Here is an 11,129-nt window from a genome sequence, read left to right as displayed (position 1 = left end):
GATATGTAATTGGCAGAATACATATTTACCTGACTGATAATACATTGTTACATTTGATTTTATTCTGTTTTACTCTGAAATTATTGACTCTAGTAGATTACGTTGAATCCTTGTTAGCGACATGAGCACCCGAATGAACAAGTTAATATAAACTAAAGAGTTTAACCAGAATAATCATATGTCAGAAGAATAGGCCTACTAATTAGAAACAGACGTACCACCAATTTGCATTCCAACCTAAATTCGAGGTCATATTAAAATGGAGTCAGATTAAATAATAATACAATGGAGTCAGATTAAATGATAAAATGGAGTCAGATTTGAGTTTAACCTAAAATGAATAACTCTATGCGCTGAAAGACCGAACACACAGGAAACCTTCATCCAGCACCGGATACCTTCCTTGGGCCGAGTGCGTGGACCTTACATAATAAACTTATTGACTCACAAAGTGTTAACCTAAAAAAAATGGTGAGAACAAAACAAATATGTGTTGTTGTATGAAAAGTGTATGTATGCCTAGTGTGTTGTGTTCTAAGTCTTAGTGCCAAAGTCTCTAGTCACAGTGGCCCACTGTGACAAGGCCCAAACCTGCTTTGCCTCTGAAATCAGGCAGAGACTCTTTTTTTTGGAAGATTATTATATAATTTGTGATAAATTCCAAAAGTTTACAGCACCTGGTATTCGCAGGTGGTCTCCCTTCCAAGTACTAACCAGGCCCAAACTTGCTTTGTCTCTGAAATCTGGCAGAGACTCTTTTTTTTGTAAGATTATTCTATAATTTGTGAAAAAAGTCTAAAATTTTACAGCACCTTGTATTCCCAGGCGGCCTCCCTTCCAAGTACTAACCAGGCCCAAACCTGCTTTGCCTCTGAAATCTGGCAGAGAGGTTTTTTTTTTTACGATTATTATATAATTAGTGAAAAAATCCAAAAGTTTACAGCACCTGGTATTCCCAAGCGGTCTCCCATCCAAGAACTAACCAGGCCCAAACCTACTTAGTTTCCGAGATCAGACAAGACCAGGCATAGTCAGGTTGGTTTGGCCGTAAGCGAAGGCTGCTTCTTCTTCTTCTTCTTCTTCTTCTTCTTCTTCTTCTTTGGGATTTTACGGCAGCCGGCATCCAAAAAAAAGGTGCATTGCTGCCATCTACGGGGCTAATATCTCATCGTACTATATTCGGCTATAAAGCCCAGTGTCTAATAAAAAAATTTTTTTGTTTTCCCCTCCTACTTGACCCTATTTCTAAAATACTTTTCAAAGACACTTCTTTTAAACCAAATTCACACAATTCTCTAATAAGAACTTGCCTTTGGAGATCATAATTTTTACAATATATCAAAACATGTTGTACCGTCTCAGATTCCTTACATGAACACAAGCCACTCTGGTGTTTTACTAAAATAAATAAAGTGCTGTTTAGCAACGTGTGACCTATCCTCATTCTGGAAAATATCACCTGCTCTTTACGTTTCATTCCTTCTCTTTTAAAAACATTAACTGAGTCACTTACCCTACATAGACAATGAAAATAAGTGCCTCCCTTTGTTTTCTTGTTCCCAGATCTGTTGCCATTTTAAAATTGTTTCCTGCCACACAATACTTTTACCCTCCCCCTTGGATAAGTTTATATTAACATCTATATTTTCCTTTTGAGCAGCTTCTTTGGCCAACTTGTCAACCTTTTCATTTGTTACAATACCTACATGAGCTGGGACCCATATGAATGATATTTCTACTCCTCTAATTTTCACATCTCTAATTGCCAAAAGAATATCATACACAAGATCTTGCCGACTCTTTGATGATCCTTTCTCAGTACTATTAATAGCTGACACAGAGTCACTACATATTAACACTTTTTGATTTTGAATCTGTTCAGTCCATTGTACTGCCATTAAGATTGCATATAATTCAACTGTAAATACACTTAGAAAATTTGATGTTCTCTTAAAAGCTTGAACATTCCACCTCTGAACAACAAAAGCTGCTCCTGTAGCACCCGTTTCTTGATCCTTAGACCCATCAGTGAAAATTAATATGTATTCCTGATATCTTTCTCTTATATGATGCTGGAACTCATGTACCAAATTTGACTCTGGATTTTTTAACTTAATCCCAAGTATCTCTAAGTTAGTCTTTGGAACCTCCATCTGCCATAAAGGAACTGAAGGCCACAGTACTCCTGGACAAAAATTCTTATCATGTATAGACATTTCCTGTGCCAATGCCTCACCCGTCCATCCAAAACTAGGAAGTCTTGCCACCTCTCTCTCCCAGCTTGACTGAAATGCTATTTTAACTGGATGATCAATCCTTTGACCCATCAAGTTGATCCAATAATTAGCCTGCAGCTGCTTTCTTCTTAAAAAGAGTGGCATTTCTCCTATTTCTACCTGTAATGAACATACTGGAGAAGATCGCACAGCTCCTGTACATATTCTTAATGCTTTAGCTTGGACTATATCTAACTCAGCTAAAACTGACTTGGCTGCAGATCCATAAACCAAACACCCATATTCAATTCTTGCTCTGATTAAATATATATAAATTTGCTTCAAAGAACCTACATCTGCTCCCCATTCTGTTCCAGCCAGACATCTCATTAAATTCATTACCTTTTTACATTTCTCTATTACTTTTACTTTTCTTTTTATATTTCTCTGTTACTTACATGGACTCACTCCATGTAAGTCTAGTGTCAAAGACCACCCCAAGAAATTTAAAACTTTTAACCCTTTCCAAATTCCTACCATACAACTCCAATTGTATACTTTCATCAACTTTCTTCCTAGTAAAAAACATAACCTTAGTCTTCTCAATAGAAAATCTAAAACCCCATTTCCTTCCCCACTCCTCCACTATGGTTAGAGCTTCCTGTACCTTCTTCACAGTATACTTCACATTTCTCCCCTTTTTCCATATGCTACCATCATCTGCAAATAGTGACTTTCCAATTTCTGGCTGAACATTAGAAAAAACATCATTAATCATTATGTTGAACAATAATGGACTAATGACACTACCTTGAGGTGTCCCATTTTCTACCAAACATCTTCTAGATGTTTCCATCCCAATTTTCACCTGGATACTTCTATTATTTAAAAAGTCCATTACCCAGTTAAACATATTTCCCTTAACTCCAAGCATATGCATTTTGATTAAAAGACCCTCTACCCATAACATGTCGTACGCTTTTTCCACATCTAAAAATACTGCCACAACAGTCTCTTTTTTAAACTGTGCTTTTCTTATTTCATCCTCAAGACATATAATAGAATCAATAGTGCTTCTTCCCTTTCTAAAACCACTCTGACAACTAACCATCAGCCCCCTTTCTTCCATGAAGTGCATTAACCTTTCATTCACCAATCTTTCCATTAACTTACCTAAGTGAGAAGTCAACGCTATTGGTCTATAGCTCACTGGATTACTAGGATCTTTTCCCGGTTTTCTTATTGGAATAATAACTGCCTCCTTCCATCCTGCTGGAATCTTTCCTTCCTCCCAAACTTTATTAAATACACTTAAAACCTTCTGAATTCCCTTCTCACTCAACTTTCTTAACATGCTATAACAAATTTCATCTTTACCAGGAGCTGAATTCCTACACTTATCCAACGCATTTCTTAACTCTCTCATTGTGAATGGAACATTATATTTATCCTTTATTTTTCCCTTCTTTTGAATAACCCCAGCATATAAACTCCTTGTTTCTTCCCTACCCCTTCTTTCTTCTTCTGATAAATTACTGGAACTATGTACCTTTCTCAGTGTATTCACCATCATTTCTGCTTTCTCTAGGTTTGTTATAGCCACCCGTTCACCATCTAAAAGGATTGGATAATTCCAATCTCTTCTATTACCGTCCATTTTCTTGATCATTTGCCACACATTATTTATACTAATATTACTTCCAATTGAGCTACAATATTCTCTCCAGTATGATCTTTTTCTTTGCCTTATGGTCTTTCTCACCATTGCTTGTGCCTGCTTATATTCAATCAAATGTTGAAAGTTATGAGTTCTTTTTAACCTTCTAAAAGCTCTGTTCCTTTCCCTAACTACCTCATCACATTTAACATTCCACCATGGAACCACTTTTCTTTTGAACTTTTTGGTATTGTATCCACTGCAGCCATATAAATACTTTGTCTCAACTCAATTCAATCACCTTCCCATTATTATCTGTTTTCCCCCCTCCCCACAGTGTATTATGAGCATTAAAATCACCACACCATACCACATTATGCCTATCATGGCCTTCTATTTCCTCTAGTTCACTTAATTCTAGCTGTTTACAAGGGTTATAATAATTTATTACTACTATTTTCTTTTTGTCTGCCCATACTTCCATTACCACATATTCTTGCTCCTTTCCTGTACCCAACACCCTACAAGGTACACCCTTCTTTACAAAAGTAGCACAACCCCCACCATTTCCTTGCTCTCTGTCTCGTCTGCTAACAATATAATTAGCTAACACAAAATCAAATCTAGGTTTTAACCACGTTTCTTGAATACACATTACATCTGGTTTTACACTTCTACTCTCTATAAACTGTTTAAAATCTTGTCCATTTGCCAACAAACTCCTTGCATTCCATTGTAGAATGAGCATAATAAATAAGATCATCCTTTACCTGCTTCTTGGCTTGAATGTACAATAAGACAGTCCCTGATTTCTTTCTTTTCTCCTGTTCTCTAAGTTCTTGCCTCTGAATCCATACATTCCCTGTTGTTATTTCTCTTCTATCATTTCCTTCATTAATCCCCTTTGTTTGCTCCACTCTTTTAATTGCTTCTGCGTAAGGAACTCTTTCCTTCCTTTTCACATTCTGAATCTCAGTCTCCCTTCTCATTACTTCACATCCCCAGTAGGCCGCACTGTGTCCTCCTCCACAGTTACAACATTTAGGTCTAACCCCCTCTCCACATTCCCCATAATCATGCTCCCCACCACATCTAGCACACCTTTTAATCCCTTTACACAGATTAGCAACATGACCAAACTTCGGACACTTGTAACATCTTGTTGGTTTATGAGTAAACTCTCTTACTCTATATCTCATATACCCAAAGTGTAATTCTGTAGGCAATTATTTTGAGCTAAATTGTATCAACACTGACTCAGATTCTTTTTTCTCAACCCCCTTGGTTAAACGCTTTGCGCTCTGAACAAAATCATATTTTTCTTTTAAGTTTTTGACCAGTTCCTTCATCTCAACTGCTAAAGGAATCCCATAAATCACTCCTTTACTTCCTTGTTGTTCACCTACTTTCACCACTTTTACTACCACTACTTTCCCAACCGTTTGCAGTTTTAAAGCTCTTCCCACCTGCTCTTCAGAGATACATCCAATTAGTAAATTACCATCATTTAGAACTCTAGCATATTTAACCTCGCCAACCTGATTTTTAATTATTTTCGTCAATTTTAATGGATCCAAATTCTTCACTCCTGGCTCTTCAAACCTCACAACAACATTCCAATTCTCATCACCGTCTTTCAATCCTCTACTCCGCTTTGCTTTATTTCTCCTCCTTGTCTGCCAATTCCCTTCATCTTGTTCCAAATCATCCATACTACAACAACTATCTTCCTGACTGTTTGCCATGATAGAGAATATAAGCAAGCGTATCGTATACCGGACCTATACAGGCCGTCGGCCGATACTCCCGCTAAATACCCTCTACTCACAAACAAACCTCACTGAACAAACAAATTAAACTGTGAATAACTAGTCAACAAGACCAACGACACAGCAAAACAAAAACAGCTAGTCAGCTCCTACTGCCTCGTTTTCAGCGTCCTCTGTCCGCCTCCCCTTCCCGGCACCAAAGCGAAGGCTGCTGCAAAGAGAGGGCTATTTAAAGATCAGCCACTCTAATCGGTAGAGCATTTTATAAGAAGGGAAGAAAATGCAAAAGCTTAAAGCAACTGGCTTTTCCAGGCGGTCTAACATCCAAGTACTAAGCAGGCCCAAACCTGCTTTGCCTCTGAAATCAGGCAGAGACTCTTTTTTTTTTTTTTTTGTAAGATTATTATATAATTTGTGATAAACTCCAAAAGTTTACAGCACTTGGTATTCGCAGGTGGTCTCCCTTCCAAGTACTAACCAGGCCCAAACTTGGTTTGTCTCTGAAATCTGGCAGAGACTCTTTTTTTTTGTAAGATTATTCTATAATTTGTGAAAATAATCTAAAATTTTACAGCACCTTGTATTCCCAGGCGGCCTCCCTTCCAAGTACTAACCAGGCCCAAACCTGCTTTGTAAACTTTTTTTTAAAGCAAAGAGAAGCTTAATTAAGCTTTGGCATTTTCTTCCATTCTTATAAAATGCTCTACCGATTAGAGTGGCTAATCTTTAAATAGCCTTCTCTTTGCAGCCGCCTTCGCTTACCGCCAAACCAACCTGGCTAAGCCTGGTCTTGTCTGATCTCGGAAGCTAAGCAGGTTTGGGTCTGGTTAGTTCTTGGATGGGAGAACGCCTGGGAATACCAGGTGCTGTAAACTTTTGGATTTTTTCACTAATTATATAATAATCTAAAAAAAAAGTGTCTCTGCCCGATTTCAGAGGCAAAGCAGGTTTGGGCCTGGTTAATACTTGGATGTTAGACCACCTGGAAAGCCAGTTGCTTTAAGCTTTTGCATTTTCTTCCCTTCTTAAGAAAGGGATATTAAGAAACTGCAAAACAGAGACTATGTTGTCTCTTTCATGCATCTGCCTGTCTACCTTGCTGATGAAGAGATTTTAAATAAACTGGAGGTTTGGGGGGTTTCCCCAATTTCAAAAATAAAGCGGCGTGTTTATTCGGGCACCAGCATTGAGGATGGGACAAGATATATAAAGGCGCGGTTTCCGAAAGAGGTGGCCTCCCTACCCTACAGCACAAAAATAGAAACGGCAGAGGGTCCACAATACTTTCGGGTGATGCACAGCCATCAGGTGAAGACTTGTCGGCTGTGCATGAGCCCAGACCATGTGGTGAAGGACTGCCCGGAGTTTAAGTGCCATAAATGCGAGGAAAGAGGCCACTTCGCGAGAAACTGCAACGCTGTGACGTGCCCGGAGTGCAATTTGGTTTTAAATAAGTGTGAGTGTTGGATGCAGGGTGAGGAGGAGGAGCAGCAGGTGGGCGGGCAGGTGCATGAAAGTGAAAATGAGCAGCGAGACGATGGAGAAAGTGTACGAGATGAAGGACTGGAATTAAATAAGAATATAGAACATCAGAAAGAGTGTAACGAACCGATCATACTAACACAACAGGATGGTGGAATTTGGACACAGATGGATTTGACTGACAGTTTGCAAAATGCTTTGGATAATGTGGAACTGGATGATAAAAGGAATAAAGTACTGAGTGATGCACAACAGGAGGGAATTTTATGCACACCGATGGATGTGACGGACAGTGTGCAAAAGGAGATGGACCCTGTGGAACTTAATTATGAGAGTAATGAGAATGTTTCTGCTACAAAAAAAAATGAACAAGGACAAGAAAATGAGGAAACGCAAGGGAAATCATCAAAAAGAAGAAGATCTGTAAAGGTAATACCCAATTTATATAATGCAAGAAAAAGAGTGCTTAAAGAAGAGGGTATTGAGTGTACAAATAAGTATGAGTTGCTAAAGGGTTTGGAGGAGATGGACTGAGATGATGGATCTTATGTATGTTTTTATATGTTTTATGCTGTTAAGAATAGTGACTTTTAATGCTAGAGGGCTGTCAGACATAGGACAATTTGAAAAAGTGAAAGAAATGTGTAAAGGAGAAGATGTGATTTTATTACAAGAAACTACCTGGAGGGAAGAGTACATGACTGAAATAAGGAAAAGGTGGAGCGGAGAGATTTTATATAACAATGGTGATGGGAGGCTTGGAAGAGGAGTTGCAGTTTTAATAAAAGAAAACAGTGGGGTATCATGTAAAACAATATATAATGACGTAGATGGGAAATGTATTGCGGTTGAAATGGAGTATGAGGAGAAAAAAGTTATTGTAGTTAATATTCATGCACCGACTGTAGAGAATGAAAAAAAGGAATATTTTAATGTATTAAGAGAATTTCTAAAGAAACATAAAGAAGTTATTATGATGGGTGATTTTAATACCGTTTTCAGTAAATTAGAAATGGGAGAGGGAATGGTTTTTAAAAATGATAAAGGAAGAAAAGAACTGAAATTATTAATGGAAGAAAATAATATAATTGATGTATGGAGAGAAAGAAACGAAAAAAAGAAAGAATATTCAAGGAGGCAATTAGTGGGTAATTTTATGCGTAAAACAAGGATTGATTTTATTTTATGTACAAGGAACATTGAAGGATTTATCGGTAATATTAAATATGAAGAATCAAGCTTAAGTGACCATAAACCAATTTTTATGCAAGTAGACTGGAGTTCAGTGAAAAGAGGGCCGGGGGTATGGGTTTTAAATGCAGAGGTTTTGAAGAATGAGGACTATGTGTTAAGTATTAAAGAAAAGGAGAATGGAATGTACAGCGAAGATAAAAGGATATGGTGGGAAAATGTTAAATATTTAGTTAAAAAATTCACAATAAAGTACAGTAAATTAATACAGATATGTAAGAGGAAGAAGGAGAGCGAAATAAGTGGAAAATTGGAAAATGAATTAAATGAGAATGGGAAAGATATACAAAAAATAAAAGAATTGGAGGGAATATTGAAAGAAATGAAAGAGGAAAAATATGAAGGGGCAAGACTAAGAAGTAAAGCTAAATATACTGTGGAGGGAGAAAAATGTACAAATTTTTTTTTGATTTAGAAAAAATAAGAGGGAAGGCTGGAATGATTAAAGAAATAAGAGGGAAAAATGGTGTAGTGGTGGAAACTAATGAGGAAATATTAAAAGAAATAAAAGCATACTATGAGAACCTGTTAAGTACTGAGGGGGTGGTGGAAGAAGAGAAACTGGAGTTACTGAAGCGAATAAAAGCGACAGTAGGAGAAGTAGACAAAAAAGAGTGTGATGAAGAGACAAGAGAAGAAGAGATTAAAAGAGCAATAAGTGAATTAAACAAAAAGAAAAGTCCAGGTGTAGATGGTTTGGGGATTGAATTTTATAAAATTTGTTAAAGATTTTTTAACTAGCATTTTAAAAGAAGTATATGTAGAGGTGTTTAAGAAAGGAGAATTAAAACAAAAAATGGGAATGGGTTTAATGAAATTGATATACAAGAGAAAAGGAGAGAAGACGGATTTAAAGAACTACAGACCGATTACAATGCTGAATTCTGATTTAAAGATTTTATCTAAAATTTTAGCCAACAGATTGAAAGAAGTCATGCCGAGTATAATTAAAACTAACCAAGTGTACGGAGTGAAAGGGAGAGACACTCCAATTTTATGAAATGGATTAGGATTTTATACAAAGGCGCAATAACAAAAATTAAATGTAATGGGGGTTTTAACACAGTGTTTTAAAATTACAAGATCAATAAGACAAGGATGTCCGTTGTCAGCTCTTTTATATTCTTTAGTTGTGGAACCTTTGGGATTGGCTGTAAAACATGAAGAGGGGATAAAAGGGATAGGCATCGAGGGAGGGGAAAGTAAAATTTTTCAGTACGCGGATGACACAACATTATTGTTAAAAAATCTGAAGAGTGTGGGAAATGCAATGCAAATTGTACAAAAGTATTGTAGGGGATCAGGAGCTAAAGTAAATGAGGACAAAACGCTGTATATGAGATTTGGAGGGGCACCGGTTTTAACAGAACATTTTACTTTTAAGGAAACTAAAGAAATGAAGATTTTAGATGTTTTAATGGGGAGGGATGAAAAGAAAGCAGAAGAAACTATGTGGGAAGAAGCTTTAGGAGGGATTGAAAGAAGATTGAATTTTTGGAGAATGAGAACATTAGCTTTGAAAGGGAAGGTTTTAGTTCTTAATGTTTTAATGGTTTCGAAATTGTGGTATATTTTATATGTGTCATCTATGCCGTTGTGGACAGAAAAAAAGGCTGAAAAAATGTTTTTTAGATTTTTTATGGGAAGGGAAGCCACCAAGAATAGCACACAACACTTTAATAGGAGCAGTGAAGAAGGGAGGACTGGGGTTAATGGATGTGGAACAAAGAAAGAACAGCTTGAGAGTGAAAATAATAAAAAAGTACTTGGATGAAGAAAACAAAGTGGCATGGAAGAGAACAATGGGGAATTTTTTAAGTAAGTGTAGTAATTTTAATTTGGGGGACAACATTTTATGGATGAAAGTAAAAAAATGGATGACGGAGGGGCTGCCAGATTTTTATAAAGAACTCATGGGGGCATGGGGCAAATCTTTTACGAATGAGCATTTTAAGCCACAAGGCAGAGAGAACATTTTAAATCAGCCTTTATTCTTAAACAACTGCATTTTAAGTCAAGGGAAGGAGGTTTTTTTAAGAAGTGGTGGGATGTGGGAATCACGAAAGTCAGAGATGTTTTATATGAATTCAAAGAGGGGTTTTTACCAGCATAGGCGCCGATTTATGTTTTTCTCCGTGAGTGCTCAAGGGCGCACGCCATTTAAAAAAATAAAAAATAGACTAGGCTATTCAAAAAATATTGCATTTCAGAACCTTAGGCTAATGGACAGCGGCCGATACAAACAAACACAACAGCGTCACTTCTCAAAAATACAAACAGGATTGGAGATGAAAAGTTTAACTGACACGTAACCGCTAATGCGTTCAGCTTCTTGGGAAATTAATGTTTTGTAAATATTGATTAAAAAACTATTGCGAAAGGACAGCGTTTCCATTAACCGATTGTTGCGACTAAAATAATGAGTTTCTGGGAATGTCTACCTCATTTATGTTTCGAGGTTTGTTTTGATAGTGGCATGGCTTTTCTTTGAGGTTTCGAATCCATTATTCATATAGTATTATAGTATAATAAATTTTATGTATTTAACAAAGAACTCGTATTCTGTCCAAAAGTAGGCTACTTTTGTGTCCATTAGTTTTTCCTCTTTTAAACCGTATAAAGGCCTATACTTGAGCAGAAAAATGTTCCCATTTAAACCCTGTTACGAACTTTAAGGAGTCTAGGGAATGTACCGTAACATTTACATATTAACGTACTGCTGGGTATGAAATGAGGTGGAAGAACATGACAGAC

General features: G+C 36.9%; 2 pseudogenes; one reads left to right on the top strand and one right to left on the bottom strand.

Annotated features, from left to right (window-relative positions):
• Positions 1-934: 934 nt before the first annotated feature.
• On the bottom strand, positions 935-1,053 carry LOC132132021 (5S ribosomal RNA; annotated as a pseudogene).
• Positions 1,054-6,398: 5,345 nt separating this feature from the next.
• Positions 6,399-6,517, top strand: LOC132132018 (5S ribosomal RNA; annotated as a pseudogene).
• The last annotated feature ends 4,612 nt before the right edge of the window (positions 6,518-11,129 follow it).

The sequence above is a fragment of the Carassius carassius genome, chromosome 48 (assembly GCF_963082965.1).
Source record: "Carassius carassius chromosome 48, fCarCar2.1, whole genome shotgun sequence".
Classification (NCBI taxonomy): domain Eukaryota; kingdom Metazoa; phylum Chordata; class Actinopteri; order Cypriniformes; family Cyprinidae; genus Carassius; species Carassius carassius.
Note: the sequence above shows the minus strand (reverse complement) of the source record. Positions and strands in the feature narration are given on the sequence as shown.